General features: G+C 40.6%; 1 protein-coding gene across 4 annotated transcripts in view; it reads right to left on the bottom strand.

Annotated features, from left to right (window-relative positions):
• LOC102165540 (uncharacterized) overlaps nucleotides 1–25,386 on the bottom strand; it is a 1,338,477-nt gene that overhangs the window by 839,140 nt on the left and 473,951 nt on the right. Inside the window, exon 2 of one of the 4 annotated variants that reach the window (XR_014842474.1) lies at nucleotides 10,355–10,471. The exons of the other annotated variants lie outside the window; for them this stretch is intronic. The gene's annotated coding sequence lies outside the window, so the exon portion shown is untranslated. The remainder of the gene's footprint in view (nucleotides 1–10,354; nucleotides 10,472–25,386) is intronic. 4 annotated transcript variants of the gene reach the window in all.

The raw sequence follows: 25,386 nt of genomic DNA, 5'->3' as shown, positions 1-25,386 counted from the left end.
TGTGCCAGACTGGACCCTTAAATGAGCTGGCCCACTCATCCTCTGCCTAGCAGCCAGCACAAAAAAAGGCTGGCTTCAGACAACAGTGGTTTGCCAAGCAATTTCCCAGGTTATTTCCATCTTGTATTTTATCTATTAATCTGATTACTATTCCCTGGTCCCTCTTATTTTTGGCTTGGGCCCCTCGGCGCTACCCTGTGAGGACTGGTTTACTGACCAGGGGCTGCCCCCTCCACCCTTGCCTCCACTGGCTCCTCTAGATTTTTATGTCCCTGCAGCCATGGGACAGAGATCCCCCCCTTTAACCCCATTCCTAATTTTAGTGAATAGGCTTTCTCCATCCTCACTAATCAAGCCAATTATCTTCCCTTGAAGAGATGAAGGGTATTTGAATGTGCCCATCAATACGATGATGGGCATGTGAGAGAAGGGTCCTAGAAGAGGATCCAGGCAAATTCACAGGTAATACTGACCCTATCCCCAACCAGAGAGGGGTGCAGAGGAAAGCACCAGTTTCCTATTACAAAAATAAGGGTGTATTATACAAAGGACTCTTGGGGTTCCTTCTGGAGCTAATGATCTCTTAGTCTTTGTTAAAAAAAAAAAAAACATACAGGAGTTCCCATCATGGTGCAGCAGAAACAAATCCGACTAGGAACCATGAGGTTGCGGGTTTGATCCCTGGCCTCACTCAGTGGGTTAAGGATCCATTGTTCCTATGAGCTGTGGTGTAGGTCACAGACGTGGCTTGAATCTGATGTTGCTGTGGCTGTGGTGTAGGCCAGCAGCTGTAGCCCCAAATTGGACCCCTAGCCTAGGAACCTCAATATGCCACAAGTGCTGCCCTAAAAACCAAAAAATAAAACAAACAAAATAAAACCCAAAAAAAAACAAAACATACAAAACAAGGCTCTTTATGACACCTTTACAGCTTTGTTTGCACTTGGCCATTATTTTTTAAAAAGATCTTGGTGACAAATATTGCTTGAACTTTTAAAAATCAACTTTGGGGGAATAAATCCTACTGCTCTGATTTTTACAAGACTGTACACCAGGATATAGCCTATCCTAGAAGTATTAAGAAGAATAGGTCAGTGACCTACTGAAGGCATCCTGTATGAACACATCCCCTAGTTTCATTTTGCAAATGGTGCCTGTCAAGACACCTTTGCATGGAATATACAGCATTTCCATGTCTTCTTGGCAAGGGTTTATTTTCAATACCTACTCTGTACATGCACTGAAGATAAACTAGAAGTGAATAAAAACTGAAGCACCTTTAACTAGGGACTATGGGGGTCTTGTCCTTGGAGGCTTTATCACTGATTTGGTGGATACTATACTAATTCATGTGCAAATATCTTGTTTTTCTTAGAAAGTCAGGTAACTAATTAATTGCATAACATTTAGTCTTGTCAGTAATAGGGTTACAGAATTTTTTGCAAAAAAAAAAATAAAGTTTTATACTCTTTCATTTCTTCTTTTTGTTTTTAGGGCCACAACTGAGGCACATGGATGTTTGTGGGCTAGGGGTCAAATTGAAGCTGCAGCTGCAGGCCTATGCCACAGCCACTGCAATCCTGGATACAAGCCTCATCTGCAAACTATGCTGCTGCCTGTGGCAATTCCAGATCCTTAATCCACTGAATGAGGCCAGGGATCCAACCTGCATCCTTATGGCAAGTTCTTAACCCACTGACCCACAGTGAGAACATGTATGTTCTTTTTAAAATAGAACTTGTCTAGGGAAAATGCAAAGAAAGAGTAAGTAAAATATATTTCACTTCTTCAACTTCAGTGAAAACTGTTCTCCAGTCACTGAGTTAGAAATTCCCCCTAGAATCTCTGAGGAGCATAGGATAAAGACTCAGTCACTGCCTATGGAAGGCCTTGGGAAAAGTACACATAACTGCTCTGGGGTTATATCCTAATCGCTTCTCATTAACAGACTTGAAGGGATTAATGTTCCTGGTGGTCTGCCTGGCAACTTGTACCACTTATCCTTTTTCCAATTCAATGCCATTCTCCATTATTTTTTGTCCTTAAGTAATCGTTGAAATTCCAGGTCTTTCATGAGGTTTTCTTGAATAACGGGAAAAAAGTGACTTCCTTTCCATGAAAAGTGACCAACAATTCTGCTTTGTCAGGACTCTCCCCAGCTTATATCTAAAAATCTATGTTCCAGGAAACTCTTCAGTCTCAGGGACTATTCATTACTGATATGGACTGTTTTGCAAGCCACCCAGTCTATGGTATTACGTTAAGGCCCTGAGCTGACTCCGTGTTCTCCCTATGAACATATAGCTTCTAAGATACATACTTTTCATATGAATTTTTATTAGCTCAAATGCACTTGGCATCACACGTTTAGGAGTGTACCAAGAAGGCTGGAGAAGGGATTAGTTCTCCTGAACACTTTTAGATCCCAGGGCCACCTGTTTTTTGGTTATGGTGGCCAGATCACATCTGACACGAGCTGTACAATTTCCTAATCCAGAGACAGGAGCTTGTATTGGGTGGACCCAAGAATAAGCTTCTTTCACAGCTTGTGATTAGAAAAATGGAAAATCAGTAACGTTTACTAATTCTCGGACATTTAATTTATCTGGCTTCAATCAACAAACAAGTATTTACTGAGGTCTCCTTTGGTTGGCTTTTATAAGCAGGAGCTCAGGATGGATTTTTTTTTTTCTGTTTTAACTGGTTTCTAATCCAGCTTTGGCACTACCTAGCTGTCTAAGCTGAATATTTGCTTAATCCCTCTGAGTTTCAGTTTCTTTAGCTCTAAAATGGATATGATTATATCATCATTACTGGAAAGCTATGAAAATTAAAGACTGGTGATTAGTGTCTTATAAACATTAACTAAAATATTATAAAATAACTAATAAACATAGTGGAAGTACCTATAGACTAGCATAGTATTTTAAAATTATTAAACCAAATGAGTGAACGTAGGCTTGTGCTCAGTATAGTGAAGAGCACAGGAGAACAGAAAATAATTCTTCAAGGTCTAGTAAGACCTGTAAGCATTTAATCTGCTTTCCTAGTCATTGTTACCCACATCCAGTTTCAATTACCTTCTGTACATCTAAGCTTCCCATACAGATAACTCCAGCCCAGATCTCTCCTTGGAAGTCCTGACCACATATGCTCAACTTCTATGATTAAAACATACACTAAACTCAACAGTATCCAGAACAAACCACTCACCTCCCCCTCTCCAATGTGGTTCTCTTTCAGTCTCTTCTGTGCATAATATCTCCTTCCAATTATAACTGTGCTTTCAAACACCTTGGAGCCACCCTGAGCATCTTACTCTGCTTGCCCCCCATGCTCATGCCATCACAGTCTTTATTTATCTTGCCTCCTATATCATTGCACCCCCTCCATCTCCACTGCTGTCACCCTGTCTGGAGATGCCAACGTGTCTTCCCTGGTCTACTGCAGTCACTTTCTTTTTTTTTTTTTTTTTTTTTTTTTTTGTCTTTTGCCTTTTTGTTGTTGTTGTTGTTGTTGTTGCTATTTCTTGGGCCGCTCCCGCGGCACATGGAGGCTCCCAGGCTAGGGGTCGAATCGGAGCTGCAGCCCCCGGCCTACGCCAGAGCCACAGCAACGCGGGATCCGAGCCGCGTCTGCAACCTACACCACAGCTCACGGCAACGCCGGATCGTCAACCCACTGAGCAAGGGCAGGGACCGATCCCGCAACCTCACGGTTCCTAGTCGGATTCGTCAACCACTGCGCCACGACGGGAACTCCTGCAGTCACTTTCTAAATGATCTTCCCAAACTTCTCTAAACCCTTGCTCTTGCTTGGTTTTTTTTTTTTTTTTTTTTTTTTTTTTTTTTTTTTTTTTTTGCCTCAGGTAGCTCCAGTATAACATTTGCAAAACAAAACAAAAGTCATGGTCCTGCCCTGCTACAAACCCCTCAATGGTTTTCTATGGCTACTAAAATAAAACCATTCTTCAAAAGGTCTACAAGACAGACCTGCCTGAGTCCCTTCACCTCTGCTGCCTTGTCACATGGCCACACATGCCCCATTCTCTGGAGTCACATTGATCCTCAGGTTTCCACCATGGAGCTTTATGTGTTTGCTGTCCCTGGAGGTAGGTATATTCTACCTCTCCCCTACCCTTTCTAAATAATCTGACCATCCTTTCAATTTCAACTCAAAAATTACATTGTCAGAAATAAACATCCTATGAGTTCTCAAAATACCCTCTATTTATCCCTGTAAAATTGTTTGAAATGGCTTTTTTGTTTGTTTGTATTGTTTTTTTTTTTACATTTGCAACTGCTGCATATGCAAGTTCCTGGGCCAGGGGTTGAAATGGAGCTGCAGCTGCAGGCCTACACCACAGCCAGATCCAAGGTGCATCTGTGACCTACACTGCAGATTGCAGCAATGCCAGACCCTTAACCAAATGAGCAAGGCCAGGGATCAAACCTACATCCTCACAGAGACAAAGTCAGGTCCTTAACTCACTGAACCACAATGGGAACTCCTAGTTTTCAATTGCATACTATTTGCAACTACGTATGTTGGTGTCCTTCACCAGATCATGTTTGAGGAAGGTAGGTGCCATTGTGCCATGGATCCTGTTCCAATTCAGGCACATAGTAGGTTCTCAAGAGTAACTTGTCCATGAGGGCATGAACAAATGAACAAACAGAGATAGTTACAGCCAGATCATCACTACATGTTAAAGTATCTGGGAAAGAAGAGTAAGAAGGAAACATCTGTGGAGGGTAAGAAGTATTCCTGGCAAGGCAATGATCAGAGGAGAGGATGATGGAAAGGGAGGGACTGGGCATAGAATTGTGATCACTGTTGTGTGGATGGGGACGCTGCTTTCCAGGCACTGACATTAAAGGTCAAAAGTCCTGGATGCTAGAATAGGCATTCCATGCACAGAGAAGAGTGGAGAGATCCACAGCCTACCATAGGAGATTGAGCATGTGGAGTGTCGGGACCAGAGAAAAGGCAGGGTGCCCATTTCAAAGTCTAGAGGGATGCACATCATTTGTCTTTATTTCCAACTATGATTGGTGTTTCAAATGGATGGTTTAGATTAAAGCAAAAACCGAAAGTTTTCTGGATGGACAGTGATGAGCAAAAGTTCTCTTGCAGGGAAGGACTGTCATCTGTTTGTTTGGGTTGATACGGGCCTTTGTCCCACTCTATGGAGACAAATGACTCTATGTCTCTCTGCCAGTCACATTATTAACTGCACTGGCATTTTATTTCTAAGTCAAGGGATAATCTGAGGCCAAACAAAGAGGAAGCACTGAGAAGAGGCCTTGCCACGGCTGCTGACTACCTGACATTTTGGAATGAAGAATCATTGCCTCGGAAATATTCTAAGTACTCCTTCCACACCCCAGTCAGGGAGCTGTTAGGGTGAAACTCAAAAGTAAGCTTGTTCAAACTGCTATCTCACCAGAGGTATAATGAATTGTACTCCAAGCATTTAAAATAAGCAAGGGCCTCTTCTCTCGTGATCATTGATAAAGGATGTCTTGGAACACCTATCTGTGGACATCAAAACAAACTCCTGTGCAGCTGTCCAGATGAATGGCAGGGACTAAATTTTTGGATAGGAAGGGCAGTATGAATTGGGAAGGAGGAAAAGTTACCAAGGAAATAGTCATGGCTAGAAATCATATGATATAAAGGGCAAGGCACAGATGTTTTAACACCAAGATGGTCCATAGCCCAAGTTGCCAGTGAGGACAAAGACCCAATTCATTGAGTAGGATGAAAATGAAGGACCACAGGCTGCAGCGAGAGTGGTTGGGAGCACATGATATATTGAATTATCAGAGAGTTAGGGGACTGGCAGACACCAGTTTTGGTGGCGTTTGAAGTTCTCCATAAAATCTCCACGAACTTGATGCCTGATTCTGAGACAAGAATGTGAGTTCAAACAGCAGGATTAATTGGGTCATAAATGTTACTGTAAACACCCATGCCTTTGTCCCAAAGTATGATAGGACTCACTACCTTTATTGACTTTTCAGTGTCTTTACTGACGGTTGAGATGAAGGAATCAACAACATGCTCATAAAAGTTGTAGACTATGCTAAGTTAGGCAGATTTACTAAGACCTGCACAAGACAGGAATAAAATTCAAACCGATCTTGGCACGATGGAATAACACTTTGGGCCAAGGAAAAATAAACAAGGGTTCCAGGATGCCCAAAGCTAAATACAAACATCCTAGGCTCAGAAGTCAGACTCCTCTCACCCTTTCTCTTCTCCAGATCTTCATGAAAGTCGTGGATTACAATTTGATAAGAAAATAAGAGAAATGTGAATAAACCAGAGATGTTCAGAAAAGCATAATGTGCACATAGTCTGAGAGTAAATGGCAAATTATGCCCAAGCATACAGACAGTGCTTAATAATTATATGTTCAATAGAGAAGGAGGAAGAAGGAAGGGCAGGGAGATAGGAATGGAAAGAAGGAATAAAAAAGAAATGCTAGCATGAAAGAGGACAAATGAGGCTGTTACGACCTGTTTAAGGACCTCTGTGACCTTAAAGGAAAGAAGCATTACTCAGAGCTGGAAGGAGTAAATATCCATCCAATGAAAACAGGAATTGCACCAACTGATTTGCCCGAGTCCTTCTCAGCTTTGAAATGTTATGATACCTGACTTCAGATCTGGTATTTTGTGCCACTGGGAATAAACAAGATTCACACTCAGGATGGGGGACCCTTGCTATGGAGAAGCACTGGGATTGCTTTCCTGGGCCTCCCCATATGTGTCTCACACCTTCACTTTATTTCTCAGTCTTTCCTCCCTCGGCTTCACAAGCTGCCCACATATTCTCCACATGCTGAAGATTACTTCAGAGTTAAGAAAAACACAAATAAGTGGTCAAAAGTCTCACCTATGATCTGACTCATCAGAACTGAAGCTAGATTAACGAAGGGCAGCCTATGGTCCATTTACAGCGGCGGTTTCTAAGCTTGGCTGCATAACATACGCATCTGCAAAGGTTGGAAACTTCTCCAAGATCAGGCCAGACCCAAGACTAACCAGACTATCAAGGAGTGGGTCCCAGGTACTATGCTGCTTGTAAACTTCTCCAGGTGATTCCAAAGTGCATCCAAAGCTGAGAAGCACTGTATTCTAGGGTGTTTGGTTATTTTCCTTTAGCTCAGAACACATCTAGAAGAATCCATGCCAAAAGCAGCCTGTATGGAAATCAAAGACATTTTCTTCACTTAGTTACTGAACAGAGTCAGAAACTTCTAGTTGTGTCATGCACCTGGATTTAAACAACTAAATATGAGTGTCTCTCACACGTCAATGTACATACACATCACCTGAAGATCTTATTAAAATGCAGGTTCTAATATCATAGCACCAAGGTGGGCTTGAGATTCTGCATGTCTAACCACCGCCCATGTGATGCTGATGCTGCTGGTCTGTGGACCACTTGGGTAGCTAGAACTATGACTTCAAGCCCACATTAACTAATCAACATAGTCTCCAATCAACCTCCATGGCCCCTTAGCTATGTCCTTGGCTCTAAATGAATGGAAGCTGAGAGCTTCCTTTCCTTTTTCTGTAAGAGAGAAAGACAGTGCAATTCTCAATCCAAAGCAGGATGGTTAGTGCCTCAGTATCCTTTGATAGTTAATTGTATGTGTCAATTTGACTGAATCAAAAGTACCTAGACGTTTGGCTAAACATTATTTCTGGTTGTGTCTGTATACATGCATCAGACTCCAATGGTTCTGTTTCTCTGGAGAACCCTGACTGAAACCATATCCCCAAGACTATTTTGAGAAGTGAATGATTCCAGGACCCAATGTGTGGAAGGTTTTCCCCACACCACCAATTCTCGGATACCAGCTGCATGTCCTACAATTAACTCAATTCTGACAGTGTCTACCTGGCAATGGCATCTGATTCCATAGGGTAAGGGCTCAGTTCCACCAGACTGTCCTCCACTTTAGATGCCAATCAAAACTCCTGGTTGTCACCTGTGATTCTTATGGACAGGCTGTGAGTCAAAGGTTATCACGACCCCCTTCCTCAGATTCAATTAACGTGCATAGCGTGGCCCATAGAGTTCAGGAAAACGGTTCACTTATATTCAGTTTTATTATAGAATAATATTATAAAGGATACATGCAGGTGTAGGAGTTAGGTGGAAAGGAGTGAAGAACTTACATGCCCTCTGTGTGCATCACTCTCCCAGCACCTCCAGGTATTCATCAACCCAGACGCTCTCTGAACCCACTCTGTTTGGGTTTTATTTGGAGACTTCATTGCACAGGCAGGATTGATGAAATCATTGGCCCAGGTGATTGACTCAACCTCAGCCCCTCTCCCCTCCCCGAGGTCAGGGATGGGACTGAAACCCTCTAATCACAGGGTCAGCTCCCCCTGTAATCAGTCCCCATCATTAGGTACTTTCCAAAGACCACCTCACTGATATAACAAAAGATATCTTTATCACTCTCATCACAGGAAATTCCCAAGGCTTTAGGAGCCATGTGCCAGAAACAGGAAGACCAGACATATCTGATCATAAATCACAATATCACAGGAGTGTTTCATAAGCATGTTAATCGCTCAGGGATCTCTCTAAAATGCAGATTCTGATTCAGTCATCCTAAGAGGTAGACATACTGGTCTAAGAAACACTTTGAGTAAAAGGATCTGGGAAATTTTTTGACTGCAAACATTGTGGCATCCAAACTTTGGATTCCCAACCCAAGAATGCTCTCTGTTCAGTTGAGCTTGCCTAGGTCCCCAAAGTCTGACACTTGATGTCTTAAAGGCAATAACTCCCAGGCACACAATCAACTCTGACCACAATTTTCCCGTATTGCTAACAGCCAACTTTTGAATAGACCTAAAATTTATAAAGGGGGGGGGGGCAATGAGCCCTTCCTCAAGTCATAAAAATCCCTGATCTTAAAGAGTGTACTGTACTATGTGTGTTTGGAAAGCAGCCTTATTCAGGATCTTCAGAATAAAATCCTACGGAAAATGTATGCCCACAGCCCAGGATTACAGGGATCTTAAGGATTCTTCCCTGATCTCAGACAGCAAGAGGAAATCAAGTATCAGGAGAGCTCTGGTGAGAGTGAAAGGAAATGCATGAATCGCTCGGAACAGAGCTGTCTAAAATCATTGCCATTATTTTCACACTGCCACCGGTTCCTCTAGTTAAGGAGAACTCAGCACTAGGAGAAATACTGGCTCGTTCTTCTCAATCCAATACATTTAAAGAGACTGATTGCACATGTTCAGAAAGAAAGAGGGAGGAGCACACTGCACCACAAACTTTAAGCCTTGACTTCCAAACCCAACGTAACACCAATTAGTGCTGTGAACTTGGGATAGTCTCATATCTTCTTGAAACTACGTAATCTCCTATGCAGAGTGGGATTATATCTCATAGGTGTTTAAAGAAGTTCACATAAGGTAGGGGACATGTAAATGCTTAGAAAAGCAAAAGCAAAATGTTTGCTCCAAACTTGGAAATTCTATTCAATTTAATGAACATTCTTTGAGTACCAATAGTGAGCCTGAAAACATTTCAAGGATGACTTCTCTAGCTTGCCAGGAAACTGTCATAGCTACACAGCTTGGTCCTTAAGACTCACACTCATTGAAAGTCACATAGAAAAGGCTCCCAGTGTGACAGCATCCCAGTCACTGCCTTGGCCATAGAGGCCATAGAGAGCAATCTTCTCTATGGAGTTAACATGTGTGTGGTCTGAGGCTGTTAGCTAAAGAGGTTAGGAGGAAAGATGGGTTTCTCTTTTGGGCCAAGCCAAGTTAGAGCCTGCCCTCTAAGCCATGAAATGTGCTCATCACATATATAGTATGAGCCTTGTCATTAAATTAAACATGGGTCCCAATTCCTCCTTTGCTTTTGCTTAGTTGCCTTGTCACTGGTGTGTCACTTACCCTAAGCTTCAGTTTCCTCATCTGTAATACAGGACTATTTCTAGTCCCTTTATTTTTTGTCATTAATAAAATTAAGAACAGGACATTCAAAGAGACAATTTCCTAAGGATAGTTTCCTATGGCAAAGAAGTACATGAAACAGCAGACTCATTCCTTGGCTGCCTGAATCTCCATCCTTTTAATATTCTTTCTTGAAACTGCTTCTATGATTAGAGTGGCTTCAAGAAAGCCTGGTTTCTGCTCTCACACCCTGGCTCAAAGGGGGAGCCAAGAGCTTTCCTTCAAAAATCTACCATATAATGTAAGGACAGTTTTCAAAACTAACAGTATATTTCTTTGCCAAGAATATCAAATTGTAAAAAGAGAGTGAGAGAGATGAAACAATCAAAACTCCACAAAGTACATACCGCAATAATCCTCTTGGATGAAGTTTGCCTTCTGAGGCACCTAGAACCTGGGTCCACCCTTCTCATGAGCAGAGAACCATAATCGAAGAGCTCTCTTCCATTTTTCCAAGTCTAAATCTGCGAGGATGAAAGCAACAAGAGGGTTTCCATGTCTAACAGTCCAATCTACCCAGGGCCTGCCTTCCAAATTCTGCTGTTCTTCCAACTCCTTCAAAAGATACCAAAACAAGCTTTAGGTATTGTAGTAAAATAATAGATGCCAACTTTCAAAGAGGAAGCTCTCGTGCACACTATCTGGGGATTATTTAACTATAATCACATGTTTATACTCCACAAATAGTAGTTACTGCAATCTTTCTCTTGTTATTGTTGTGAGTTGGATGTTTTAACTTTTGGGTTGGAATTTTTGTGATGAGGATGTGAGTGGTGACAGATGAGCCACACAGGGTTGCTTATAATCTTGGCAACCCCTCAGCATTCCCCTTGGCCATGAGGCAGCTTCTTGATGACACCTAGCCGAAGCCAATGCGAACAAAGAGTCATAATACTGTCAGCAATGTTTATTTGTCATTCTGCACAACATAAGTCATAAGAGATTCAGGATCCAACAATTGGTCAGAAGGGGCTCAAGCACAAGAAATCACTATCCCAGGCTGCTGATGAAACTGGCTGTATTTCTCAGGCACTGGAGAGGAATACACTCTTAGTGATGCCTTGATTCAGACAAGGATTATTAACCACACAGCATAAGGAGCCTCTGCAACATGTAATGAGTTGAATAGCTAAGATTTGTGGTGAGGACCCAAAACTAAAGCAGAAAATATCAAAGTCAGGTCAATAGTATAGATTTCTTGCTTTTTAACATTGTCCTGATGATCACAAAGAGCACTGTTCTATTTTGATTTTTTTTTTTTTTGTTATATTCCAGTTGGTGTTTCATGTTGACCTCAAAACAATTTATTTAATAGGAACATCCCTAGATGTACAGTTAATAAGCACAAGGGATGATGTGCTCACAGGCTGTCTGCTTCCCAAGGAGATGGAGGGGGTGTGTAACAATGTGATGGCCTCTCATCTTTCTCAGAAAAACAGCCCATTGATTTTGTCCTGAGTCAAATCAACATAATTCTGTCTCAAAATGTTCTTGAAAATGTTTCATAGCCACTAAGGAAAGAGAACAAATGCCTCTTTGTTCCAGCTTTGGAATGCAAGCTGTGTGCGTAGGCATCATTGCACCCTGTGGGGTATGAACACAAAAGGCTCCAGTTGGGTTGTCCATTTAAGTGGTTTGGCATAGACAAGTATGGCAGGCTCCTGGACAGAAACTCAAGAGTAGTGTTTGAGGTCAAGTGTCATATAGAAGTCATCTGGTATCCTCTGGGCTACTTGAAACCAGGAATTTGGAAGGAATCCTCAATCTATCTCAGGTCTCTCTGAGCCACTACCACCACATCTTACAGCCCAATGCTGTTTCGAGAGGACTGTAAATCCAGGGGCCACTACCTCGCTGTTTACTACATCTGTCCTGAGAAGTGACCGGTGACTTCCCACCAGGAGAGGACTCTCATCTCAAGCCTGGTGGTTGATAAAGACACATTTCACTCCCCATGGTGGAGACAGCTTTCTGGAGTTCAGGAAGTGGCACAAACCTGGAGGGGACATCCCAGGGCCATGGAGAAGGAAGGCTGGCTTGGTGGTGTGGCAGCTGCCACTGCCAAGCAGAAGCGGCACTCTGGGTAGTGCTGCAGCCCAAACAGACCCATTAGGAGACTCATCATGCGCTGTCAGCAGGTGAGTTTCCCCAGAGGGGTTGACATTCTCAGCTACACCTCCACATATACACACAGCTCTGCCAGCACCAGAGGAGCCCAGGCCAGGGAAGTAGAGCAATGGAACTACTGGGAAATCTCAGGCCACTTTCCAGATTCAAGGCATTATTTATGCACTGAGGGTCTGGTTATAGGAAATACAGGGTTTTCCTGCCCCTGCACTTCTCTTTTCAGAGTTTGGAAAGCTCTCATCTCTGCAAAATTCCTTGGGAAGATCAGGACCCAACAAAACTCTAACAAGGATAAACCACCCAGTGTCTCTCCCTCTCCTCCATGCCTGGGTCCCTAGTACTTGCCATACCAGCCACATAGCCAGGAGTAAACAACCCACTCAGTTAACTCCTCCTGTGTTTTAAACAGTTTAATGACTCCAAATGTCAGGAAAATTTCTCAGGCTTGAGATTTTTTTTATGCACAAATGAACATAGCAACCCCACAAAGATTAAATAGGCAGTAATCTAACCCATCAGCAGCTGCATATCTAGACCAAGATCCTGTATTCACTTATCTATACTGAGATCCCATATTCGGAGGTGAAAAAGAGGGTACAGGGAGGAAGAAGACTCCAAACTTGGTACAGCACCTCACACTCTAAAATTTAACATGATGGTTTAGTTAATAATTTGGCTGCTACTTCCACACTGGCTCACATGGACGTCACATCCAGCATGATCTCAACATTTTGATAAACATTTATTAGGCACATGGTAATCAAATCTGAATAAGACAAAGATTCTTCCTCTACCAGTCACGGTTCTTGGTTAACAATAACAGAAGTGATGGCTTATTAGAAGAATACTAGGTAGTTTGCAATCTCAACATGAAAAGGAAGAACCAATCTCAGGAAACAGGCAGGAACCGGAACCAGAGGCAAGATCGCAGTCCAGGAACCAGAACCAGAAGCAAGACGGAACACTTCCGACGTCCCCATTGGACAGTGGGGACCATCACTGAACCAGAGGATTGATTCCACCAAATGGTGGCTCCTGCCACCACCAGGGCTGGAGTCAAATCTCAACAGCCCCTAGGAATGAGCATTAATACTTAAAGTTCTAGGTAGGATCACGCAACCAGCTAATCTATATCATGCCTCAGTGTTGGGAGCAAGTGAGGACTGTTTTCCAGACTTTTTTTTTCTCAATAGTCAGAAGCAGGGCCTCTTGCTATAACATACATGATGATATATTCTACCAGAGGAAGAGTGTTAATGTTTCCAAAGGTTAAGAAAAAAAGAGAAAAAAAGAAATGTCTACTTAAAGCTTCAGAATGGAGTAAGAATTGGGAATGGAAACTACATTATAAAAATGTGCATAACCATGACACCAGCAACCCGATTAAACTTAAAGGTTTTTGCACAGCAAAGGAAATCATAAAAAGAATGAAAAGACAATCCACAGAGTGGGAGAAAATGTTTTCAAATGAAGCAACTTAGAAGGAATTAATCTCCAAAATTTACACATTCATGAAGCTCAATATAAAAAAAAAAAAACCCAACCAAAAAATGGGCAGAAGATCTAAATAGACATTTCTCCAAAGAAGACATATAGATGGCCAAAAAAAAATATGAAAAGATATTCAACATAGCTAATTATTAGAGAAATGCAATTCAAAACTACCATGAGGTACCATTTTACACCAGCCAGAATGGCCATCATCAAAAAGTCTACAAATAATAGATGCTGGAGAGAGTGTGGAGAAAAGGCAACCCTCTCACACTGTTGGTAGGAATGTAAATTGGTCCAACCACTATGGAAAAAATTAAAAATATAATGTGTGATCCAGTAAACCCATTCCAAAGCATCTATCCAGAAAAAAAAAAAAAAACAACATAATTTGAAAGGATACATTCACTGCAGTGTTCATCACAGCGCTATTCACTATAGCCAAGACATGGAAGCAACCTAAATGTCCATTGACAGAGGTATGGGTAAAGAAGCTCTTGTACATATATACAATGGAATACTACTCAGCCATAACAAGGAATGAAATAATGACATTTGCAACAACGTGGATGGACCTAGAGATTATCATACTAAGTAAAGTTATCCAGACAGTGAAAGACAAACATCACATATATGTGGAAATGTGGAATCTGAAAAAAAAAAAAAAAGGATACACATGAACTCATTGGCAGAACAGAAACAGACTAAAAGCAAAGTTATAGTTGCCAAAGGGGGAAAGTCAGAGGGGAGGGATGGATTAGGGTTTGGGGACTAGCATATGCAAATCGCAGTATATGGAATGACTGGCCAAAGGGGACCTTCTATTAACACTGGGAACTCTACCCAATATTCTGTGATAGTCTGTATGTGGAAAGAATCCGAAAAAGAATGGATGTGGGTATATGTATAATTGAATCACTTTGCTGTATAGCAGAAATCATCACAACATTGTAAATCAACTATACTTCAAAAAAAACCCTTAAAAAATGAAAAAAAAAATGAGGTGCTAGGGATAGATCTTGGCACCTAAGAAAGAAAATATTACTCTAGCTGAGGGCTAAGAAAAAAAATTCATACTGAAATATTTTTTAGTTGAACCTTGAATGAAGAGGGGCTTTCAAAGGGTTTAAAAAGATATTCCAAGGAAGAAATACCCCCATAGTAGTAGAAAACTGTCCCAAGTAAAAATGAAACTTTATTGGAGAAACATTTGGATAAGTGGACAGATGCTTTGTACATAGCTCAAGAGCTTCTGCCAACTTAACTTTTCAAGAAATCAACAGTCTTTCCAAAACAGAACAAATTTCACATGACACTCAGGGAAAGTGATATTCATTACCAGGGCAAAAATAGAACAGGATAAGTTATGCTTCATCAAGTTGATCTTAACTTCATTCATATCACAAATAGGAAATTAGTATAGAGCAAATACCCAGCCTCTCTGCTTTTGCAGCACACTGGGCGCTTGCTTTGGCACCAGAAGTGATGCTAGCTCTAAACACAGATAGAACCAAATAGAAAAATAGTGACTCATGCCTGAGTTTGGTTTCTAGGATCTTGAACAGGTTGAGAAACCGCAATCAATCAATTAAGTTGATGTCATTAATCAATTTCACTGGAGGTAAAGGAAGATCTGTTTTAGAACTTTACTGTGAAGGAAGGAAACTCTTTCCGTAATGTGCCAAAATACTTAACACAACCAGCCATTCTCATATCTAATTGATTTGCTTTCATCACATCTTTGTCCATAACGACGTTGAAATTTTACTTATGAGAAAGGAAGCGAAAAGCCAAATTCAAGCCTAGGAATTCTTCTTAGATAGGATTATAAGAATCACCATGTCTTTATCTAAAAGAGGGTGAGCTAAATGGCAAGGAGTTCGAGAGGAAAGTGAGGACCAGTTGAAAGAGCGAGAATGCAAGGGCCAGAGAAGATGAGACTCAAGGGGAATATGGGAATTCTCTTCAAATAGCTGATGGATTAGAAGATAAAACTGGCAAAAATTAAAGTGACCCTGTAATGGATTCAGCCATAAATAAGAAGAATGGGACCATTCAAGTAGAATTTGGATAATGATCTGTTGTTATGGTGATGATGACTGCTGAAATCCTTCAAATTTCAAAGCTGAGATGACCAGATGGGATGCCTGTGTGTCGATTTGTCTAAATCTCCTAGCGGTCAGCATAAGAACATTTATATAAATAATTTTGAAAAACATTCCTTGTTGACTAAAAATGAATGGATGAATCCTGAATAAAGATCAGATTAAAAGAAAGCAAAATCTTGAGGGTTTTTTTTTAATGCTGATTAAGCAATAGTTGCCAAAGTCTTTACAAGAACCTAAAAGATCCTATGCTACTGGAGTCATTTAATTATTTCTGGAAGTCAAAATAAAGTCATTTCTGTAAACAGTTTCTGAAAGAAAGAAAATATTCTTTGAATAAACAGTTCTTCCATGAATTTCAGATAAGAAATAAATGAAAATCTTGGGTTCCCTGGCTGAGGTCTAAGTGGCATCAACTGTCCCCATTCCTCTCTCATATCCTCTTCTGCCCTCTCCCCCAGTTTTCTATCATTGTCACACTGGCCTCTTCAGATATGCCAGGGACCATCTTGCCTCTGAGCTTTTGCACTGGATTTTCCCTTGGACTAGAATTTTTTCCCCAGAGAAGAAACCCTTTTCTCTAAAACTCATCTCCTTGGGATGGCTCTCTCTGGCCACTCTCCTTAAAACTCCCTACCACAACACACATCACACATCACACATACACACACTCACACACTCACATACACACCACCTCACATGTATGTGTACATGCATGTACATACAGTAGGGCCAATCTCCTCACTCTGATTTTTAAATTTACATTTCTAACTTTTTAACATTCCTACTTGAAACTTGAAACCTAATTATTGCATACACAACAAAGTTGTCTTTCAAGTCTTAAAGCAACAGAAAGGGAGGTAAATAGTCAAGAGATTCAAATCTACAGCCTGGATATACTTACATGTTTTGAAACAATTATTTAGAGGCATACCGAGTGACTCAAGGAAAAATCAAAATTAGTAAACATCAATTAGGAAGGTTAAATATTTTTCTAAATGATGATCCTTCAAAGCTCAGTTAGAATCCATTTATATATGTGCCAAAATTTAGATTTTGTATCCCAGGTACAAATGTGAACCTGCCTTGCTTCACATAGCTATGTCTCAGAAGACGTTTTTTTTTTTTTAGGCATAACTCTTCCAGACTTCAGGCAATATTACAAAGCCACAGTCATCAAGGCAGTGTGGTACTGGTACCAAAACAGACATACAGACTAATGGAACAGAAGAGAGAACCCAGAAATAAACCCAGACAGCTATGGTCAATTAATCTTTGACAAGGGAGGCAAGAACATAAAATTGGAAAAAGACAGTCTTTTCAGCAAGTATTGCTGGGAAACCCGGTCAGCTGCATGCAAATCAATGAAACTAGAACACACCCTCACACCATGCACAAAAATAAACTCAAAATGGCTTAAAGACTTAAATATAAGACAAGACACCATCAAACTCCTAGAAGAGAACATAGGCAAAACATTCTCTGACATCAACCTTACAAATGTTTTCTCAGGTCAGTCTCCCAAAGCAGCAGACTTTTTTCTTTTCCCAGAACCAGGCACTTTTCTGGAGACACACCCTCCCTCCTACTGTTGTGTGGGAAAGTGTTTGAGGAGGAAACAACTGCATTGGGACAAAGACCACTAACAATGATGACAGTGTTTATGTTTGTCATCTACTACCAAGGAAATTACAAAATCTTTCTCTCCTATCCACAAAATCAGAGAAGCCATTTTAATATTAAGATAATTAAATAACTGACTTTTATCACTTAAATATCAGTTTAATAGCTAAGGTAATTTCTTTTAATATTAGGACAGGGCAGTAAAAACTAACCAGCTTCTCTTAATTCCCCCTTCATTCTATGAAGTGTAACTGATCTGTACTCACTATGCTTTAAAATCACCCATATAATGAAAAGTAGAAACTATATTAAACTTCAAATAAAGATTTTAAGAAAATACAACAAAAATTTCCAAACTTCTCTTTACGTAATAGAACTTTTGATTTTGCTGTTCCTTGTATTTCTCTATTCCAAAGTTTCTATATTTTTATATAAGAAATCTTGATGTTTTAAAACATCAGAAGGAGACCAAAATTATGTAAATAAAAATTGAAATTTTTACATCTCACCAAAATGTTAACAGTGGTTATCTAGTGGCACTGTGATTAGGGATGGACATTTTGCTTCCCTCAAGATTTTTGTAGACTCTAATTGTCTACGAGTAATGTGTTTGATACTAGTATTTATTGACATGTGATGTAGTTAATTTAATATTTATTTCATTATGAAAGAGTAATTCTGCCTACGTTAGGAAGAGTTGCTGCAGGTAATAAAAGTCATTCTCAAAAAGGTTGACTTGACGGAGCCAAGGGAAGGAATAATTTAGACAGGTTTGGGCAGAGTCAGTAACTAACGAGGAATAATAAGGCATCCAGGGATGCCTTTCTCCTTTCCACAGGAGAAAGCTGTGAACACGCATCATTCTGAAAGAGTAAGGAGAGGAAACAGTGCTTCCAAAACCCGGAGATAGCCAAAACTGTGCAGTAAGGACGATTTGACATGTGCTGTGGCTGGAGCAAAGTCACTACCAGATGTATGGTGGGGCGGGAAGTACAAATAAGCAAGACTCTGACTTTCCACTCTCCTGCCCTTTGAGATCTCGCCCATGTTTCCCATTGCTCAAACCCATCACAGGAACAGACAAAAGAGCCTACAAGATGTAGAACATAGAAGTCAAGCTTGTGGAGCACATAATAGGACATGGAGGGTGGATAATGGATCTGGGGTGGGCAGAGGGATAAAATAACCAGTACAGCCCTCTGTGTGTGCAACACCCCAGCTGAGAACATCCGTGTGCTTTTCACCTCGTTCTCAAACCCTTGACTTAACAACTAAATTAACTTTTGGACTCTACCCATCTGTATCCCACCTGGACATGGCTGTGCTCTTTTATTCAAAGAATAAACTGTAGTACAAGAATCCAGATCTCAGATGATGTTTTGGACCAGAATGACGGCCATGGCATGGGTGAGAAGTGATTCCATCCTGGATGTATTTCAAAAGTAGAGTCCATAGGATTTGCTAACGGTTAGTGGAGGACTATGAAAGAAGGATGAGTCAAGCATGCCAATAGGCTCTGGTGGCCTACGCTGCAGGAAAAATACTCTTGGCACTAACTGAGAAGAAGAAAAGATCAGGAGCTTAGTCTTGAACACAGTGAGATTGCTATTAAACATCCAAGTGGAAATATTGTGTAGTCAGATGGATATTTACATATGTAAGTGTGGAACTCAGGGAGAGGGTCTGTGCTTGGAGGATAAATTTGGAAATCACATTTTGTACTTGTGCATGAAACCAAACCATGGAATTGAATTAGATCATGAAGAAATAAGTGAAAGAGTGCTAAGCCTTGCAACATTCCAGCATTAAGAAGGCAGGGGAATAAAAAAGAACCAAAATGAGGACTGAGAAGGAGCAGCCTGAGAGATTGGAGGAAAACTGGGAGTATGTGTTTTACCTGGAAGCCAATTTAAGAGCAGAATTATCCAGAATCCAAGAGGAAAAGGCAAACAACTCTATCAGATATAGCTATAAGTCCAACAGGGTTAGGGCTGGGAAGTAGTTATTAAACAGGGGTTCTTGGTGATCTTGTCAAGGTCACTTTTATTGGAGTGGTGAAGGTGCACTCAAAGGAGAACAGGAGGATAAAATCTGGGGATAGAGTACATCACAGACAATTATTTTCTTTTAAGGAGATTTTCTTCTATAGTCTGTTGATGTAGGAGATCCCGTCGTGGTGCTACGGAAACAAATCCAGCTAGGTGGGAACCATGAGGTTACTGGTTCAATCCCTAGCCTCGCTCAGTGGATTAATGATCCAGCGTTGCCACAGGCTGTGGTGTAGGCCGGCAGCTATAGCTCTGATTAGACCCCTAGCCTGGGAACCTCCATACGCCGCGGGTGTGGCCCTAAAAAAAAATAAATAAATAAAGTCTGTTGGTGTAGAAAGTGAGGGTCAAGTTTTACACGTTTATTTGTTTTAAAAGATGGAAATAATAAAGGGATGTCAGTGTATGGAAAATACACCTTTCTCTAAAGTGACGTAGTCCTCAGGGTTTCAGGTATCTGACAGCTTTTCTGGAAAAAAAAAATCATACATATGCCCATATCTATTGATAAATTCCCTTAATATTTTGAGAGTTGGTCTCTAAGGAGCTGATTTTAATATTTGCCATCTCCAAATCAGACAAACCTAGAGAGTGAAGGGATAAATAACACCTCCGATGTCTTACAGCATCAATTGATGTTGGCCGGCATTGACAGGTCCTAGTAATTGAAGAACCCATGATTGACTTACTTCTGCCTCGTGAACACTGTTTTTTCAAATGTGAGGGACTCCTGGAGTGAAGGAGACTATGCAGAGAGATGAGAGCAAAAGCCAAACATGACTCCCAGACAATTCCTACTTCAATGTCATGTTGACTGCGTTTTGATGGGTTTGATGTAATTACTTTCCTGCTTCCCAGTCCACATCTCCACTTCTTCACACAGTGAGAAGAAGAGGAAATGTAGTGAGTCACGGGGAGTACTGGTCTTTATTTTTCAGAATTTTTTTTCAACATCGTCTTGGTGATCGGGGGTGGGGGAATCTTCCATACAGCATGCCAGAGTCCCATCTCCCTGTTCTGGACTGTGCTTTCCCTTCTTGAAACTCCTCTCTCTAAATAGATTATTTCCATTTCTACACAGCTACGTTTCCTAGCAGAAAAAAAAAAAAAAAAAAAAAAACTGAATCAGGGGTGAAATTGCAAGGAAGACATGGAGCTCAGTTTGGACAATGATTAAACTCAGATGTAATAACCAGGGAACCATGTAAGCCACGGGCAGGGAAACGAGGAGTTGATTAGTATGGTCCCAGGGTTAACAACTAGGGAAAATGAGAAAAATGATTAACAACAAGAAATCATTGAGCAGTGCCATTCCCTGCTGGGTCCTGGCAGCCAAGTAGCCCAGGAGTCGTCCCAGATTCCACTTTTCTCTGCTCTCTGTGTTCAGTATGTCTCCAACATTGCAGCCAATGACCTCTGACTTTTCTTGAACATGTTTCTTGGGTATTTCTGCAATCTTAGGCAAGCTCGGGGCCTCTGAGCCTTATAGTTTAATGCTTGTCTTTGCCTGGTGGCTGACTCACTTTCTAGACGACCCCCCACAATACAAGTTTTTGCACCATGGTAAGAATGAGCGTTTACAATTTACTTTATTTCCAATGCTTCCAAAATCAAATTCAGAGCCCTGGTCTGAAATTCTTGGATTTTTAATCATTCCTTGTCCCTGTCACTAAGTTTCCTTTCAGAACCCTCATGTGTTCATGCTCTTGCTCTTAACCCATTCCTTGACCCCTAGACCTCCTCTCTTCTCGACTTCCCACCTCAGACTGACTCTCTTTACCTATGCTATCTATTGCATTCTTAGAGATCAAGTGCTTTCTCAACCCCAGTTCATATGATCCTGTGACTATTTGTAAATATCTCTAAAAATGCTATACACACTAAGGAGATGGCAAGAACTTCAGGGAAAAAATAAACTATAAGCTTTATCATTACAGCAAATTAATGGGTAGAACACATTAGACATGACTTACCCAGACAGGAGCGTGTTAAACCTTAGCTTATCAGCATGTGGGGTTAAGGGGTGTAAGCTTTAGCAACGAAATGTTAACCCCCTCTGCATAATAACAAAATAGCACTTCCCTTGGCTCAGTGAGAAAATTCATAGGGCAGATTCTAGAGAAGAATGAGCTGATGAGCTTTAAATAGTTTGTTATATCAAAACACTCAGGCCTTTGGCTGCATTTGCAGACACTTTACTCCATGGCACAGGAGCCCTCCTGGTCTGCCTCTGCCTCTCTCTCCAGCCTCCCCTGCCAGAGCTCCTCCACAGGATCCCTGCACTCCAGCTTGCTCCCCAGCTTCTATCATCCTCCTTCTAAAGTGGTCACGCAGTTCTCCGTGCCTTCTTTTCCCTGAGACTCCCTTTTCACCTGGTAAACACCTAAACAACTCTCAAGATCCAACTCAAATATTAATTTTCAGTGAAGACTTTCTGATTGAACATCTCCTAGCAAAGGGCCAAGTACAATACACACATCAGGCACTCAGGGAAGACTTGTAGATGGAACGATTGTATTCGAGAATCTGTTTTGCTTATTTTCTTTTTAGACCTCCAAGCTATAAAAGGTTTTTGTTTTTGCTTTTTGTGGGGTTTTTTGGAGTTTATTCAAAACCAACACCCAAATCAAAGTCCCAAACTAAACTTATAGCAACAGATTCAATAGTGCTCTGTGTGGGTGTGGAACTGTTCAGTCCCATCACTGTGTACAATGATCTGGGTTTTAAAACAGAAATCCGAATAGCTACCTGTGCTCTGATATTACTTTATAGGTATATTTCAAATTGTGCAATTGCTATATTTCTAAAACATTAAATCATGTTTTAAATGCACAGCTATTGCCCCCTACTAGTTTAAGAAAATCAAAGAACAAAACTTTTGTAAAATAAAACACTTCCTAATGTGAACAATTATACTCAAATATATTTGGTTTGTATATTTGAATTCTGGCACATCCACCTTATCCAAATCAGGACCCAGTATTGTTACTGCTTATCATCATAGAAATCTAAGTGTGAACATTTATAAAAGGTGAGAGAATAGGATCATCTCTAAGAAGATGTAGAATTGGGAAAATACCCCTAGTTATTCTCATTTGTTCCTTTAAAAACAAGGAAACAAAGGGAAAATATAGATAATGAAAGTATTAAAATCCTCTCATATAATTTATTACATTTAATATCTATAAAATAGCTATAAATAAGCAAGGAAACTATTACTACTTTATTTCATAGATGGGGAAAACAGGGTCGGGAGGGAAGCAGACATTGAATCCCAGGTTACATTGTGTCAAAGCGAAAACCAAGTCAGGCCTGGGGACTTTCAATCCTGTGTTCTTGGAATTGTTCTATTGAGAAAAAGCCAAGTCCAATAGCATAAGTATAGCTGTAACATTTACAACTTGAGTCAATTTCTGAAATCTCCATCACAATGAGCTTCAATGAGTAGAAGTTTAATCTTTTAGTAGGAGAGAATTGTTTATTCAGGGAACTTTGATAAGAATAACATTACTAGGAGTTCTTCTGTGGTGCAGCAGGCTAAGGATCCAGTGTTGTCACTGCTGCAGCTCAGGTCAATGCTGTGGAGTGTGTTCGATCCCTGGCCCAGGAACTTCCGTGTGCCACGGATGTGGGAAAAAAAAAAAAAGACTAACTTATGATAAGTTATTGTAAATAGGTAGACTTCATTTAAAAAAAAAAAACTCATGGAATATGCAAAATGGGATAATTTTCACATAATTACAAATCTTGACATTATAAAAAAATCGGTATATGCCAGAACCATGTCCTTATTTCAACCTTCATGACCCCCTGCACAGCAAGTAATACCATTCATATTTTTGAGATGAGAAATTGAAGCTGGGAGAAGTTTCTAAATTACACAAGTAGACACAGAAAATTCACCAGTATTGTCTCCCTCATTCTCAGTATTATTTCTAGGACAGTGAATGCTGTAGAGTAACAGTTTTGAATGAATGAAGGTCTGAATAAGTGAAGGGGTGAGGTGGTAAAGATGGTTTGATTCAGGTATCTCCACTTCCGAAGGTCAAACCTTCTTCCTTGTGGCACACTCTTCACTTTATAAGTGAACGTATTACTGGCTTCTTTAAAAGCGAAAATGCCACATATAAATTTTCAGAACATGATCTGCTATGTGAAGTGATTGTAAAGTGTGCTCTGCAGAAAAGAAGCTCATGGATTTGGAGAAGACTTGTGGTTGTCAAGGGGGGAGGGGAGGGAGTGGGATGGACTAGGAGTCTAGGGTTAGTAGATGTAAATGGTTGCATTTGGAGTGGATAAGCAATGACAGCCTGCTGAATAGCACAGGGAACTGTATCCAGTCACTTGTGATGGAATATGATGGAGGATAATGTGAGAAAGAGAATGTACATATATGGTGACAAGGTCACTTTGCTGTACAGTAAAAACTGGCAGAACACTGTAAACCAACTATAATGGAAAAAATTAAAAATCACTATAAAAAATAAATAAAATGTGCTCTGTACTCACGGCAATAAGATCTGCCGGGTCTGAGTTCCACTCAGTTGGCTCGTCTGGATAGGGATAAAGCTTTAGGCTGGTGGTAGAGGAGTCACTCTAGTCCCTCCTTTCCTTCAGCCCCATGGACTCCATCATACTCTCCCTGGGATATTTCTCCACTCTCCAGAGCCCTACTTAACATTCAGATTAATGTACATGAGTATGCCCTGTCTGTAGGAGTCTGTGGAAGGATCATGGGCAGCATCAGTCAGATGGCTGTTTCCAGTAAGGACAAAATGGCCAGTGACAGGTGAGTGTGACTGATTCTATCACATGAAAGACTAAATGTATTTACGTGCAATGAATGGAACAAAGACAGGAATGAAAAGCTTTTTCCAAATCATGAATTCCCAAAAACAAATCAAGAAGTAAGGTAAAAGAGCCACCTTTTATATAAAAAAAAAAAAAAAACAAATACCAAGGACTTACGGTATAGCACAGGGAACTATACTCTCTATCTTCTAATAACAAATAATGGAAAAGAATCTGAATCACATTGCTGTACACCTGAAACTAACACAGCATTATAATTAACTTTACCTCAGTTAAAGAAAAATCCAGCTATAGATTCTACTCTTTCTTGAATCATAACATACACATATTATCAGTGTACAGCTTAATGATTTTTCACAAACTAAATCCCTCATGTAATCAGAGCCCTAGTCAAGAAAGAGAACCTGACTAGCACTCTAGAAGCTACCCTTGCCCTGACTTCTAGCCATTAATTACCATACCCCACCCCAGTTCCCTAATCACCCTCCTCATTTCTAACAAGGATGTTAGATTGTCTTGTTTCTGTATTTTATATAAATGGAAACTTATAGAAAAAATAAATAAATAATAAATAAATAAATAAATAAATAAAAATAAAGTCAGGGGATTTTCTTCCACATCCCTGGGGTCCTTTGTCACAAATTCTCAGTAAGCAATCAAAGACAAGTTCACAAACTGAGAGAAAAAGGAAGGGTGTGAGGTAGACAACAGCAACACATCACCATAGACCTTCATGGAAACAGTTTACCCTTCTGCCAGACTGCCCAGCAAGTCCCCCTGCTTCCTCCCCATTTCCACAGAGACTTTTCAGATCTATTAGTATAAAGTGCAATGATTACATGGACTCTGACTCCACCTTCTAAGCCCACGTGTTGTCAGGAGACAAAGAACCCAATGCATTGGGAAGGCTCCCTTGAGGGTGCACAATTACAAAAGATCAAGAGAGGCACATGGGAACACAGGGCAAGGCTAAGAAAGTAAATAAAAGATATTCTGGGTTTTTTTTTTTTTTTTTTTTTTTTTTTTTTTTTTTTTTTTTTTTGGCTACAACTGTAGCATGCAGAAGTTCCTGGGCCAGGGATCAAACCCATGCCAAAGCAGTGACCAGAGCCATAGCAGTGACAATGCTGTATCCTTAACCCACTGAGCCACCAGGGAACTCCGAGAAAAGAT

This window comes from Sus scrofa, chromosome 3 (genome assembly GCF_054392235.1).
Source record: "Sus scrofa isolate SSC_HxYL_T2T_F1_AM1 chromosome 3, Sscrofa_HxYL_maternal_Yorkshire_Landrace_v2.0, whole genome shotgun sequence".
Lineage (NCBI taxonomy): Eukaryota > Metazoa > Chordata > Mammalia > Artiodactyla > Suidae > Sus > Sus scrofa.
This window is presented reverse-complemented; position numbering and strand designations above follow the sequence as displayed.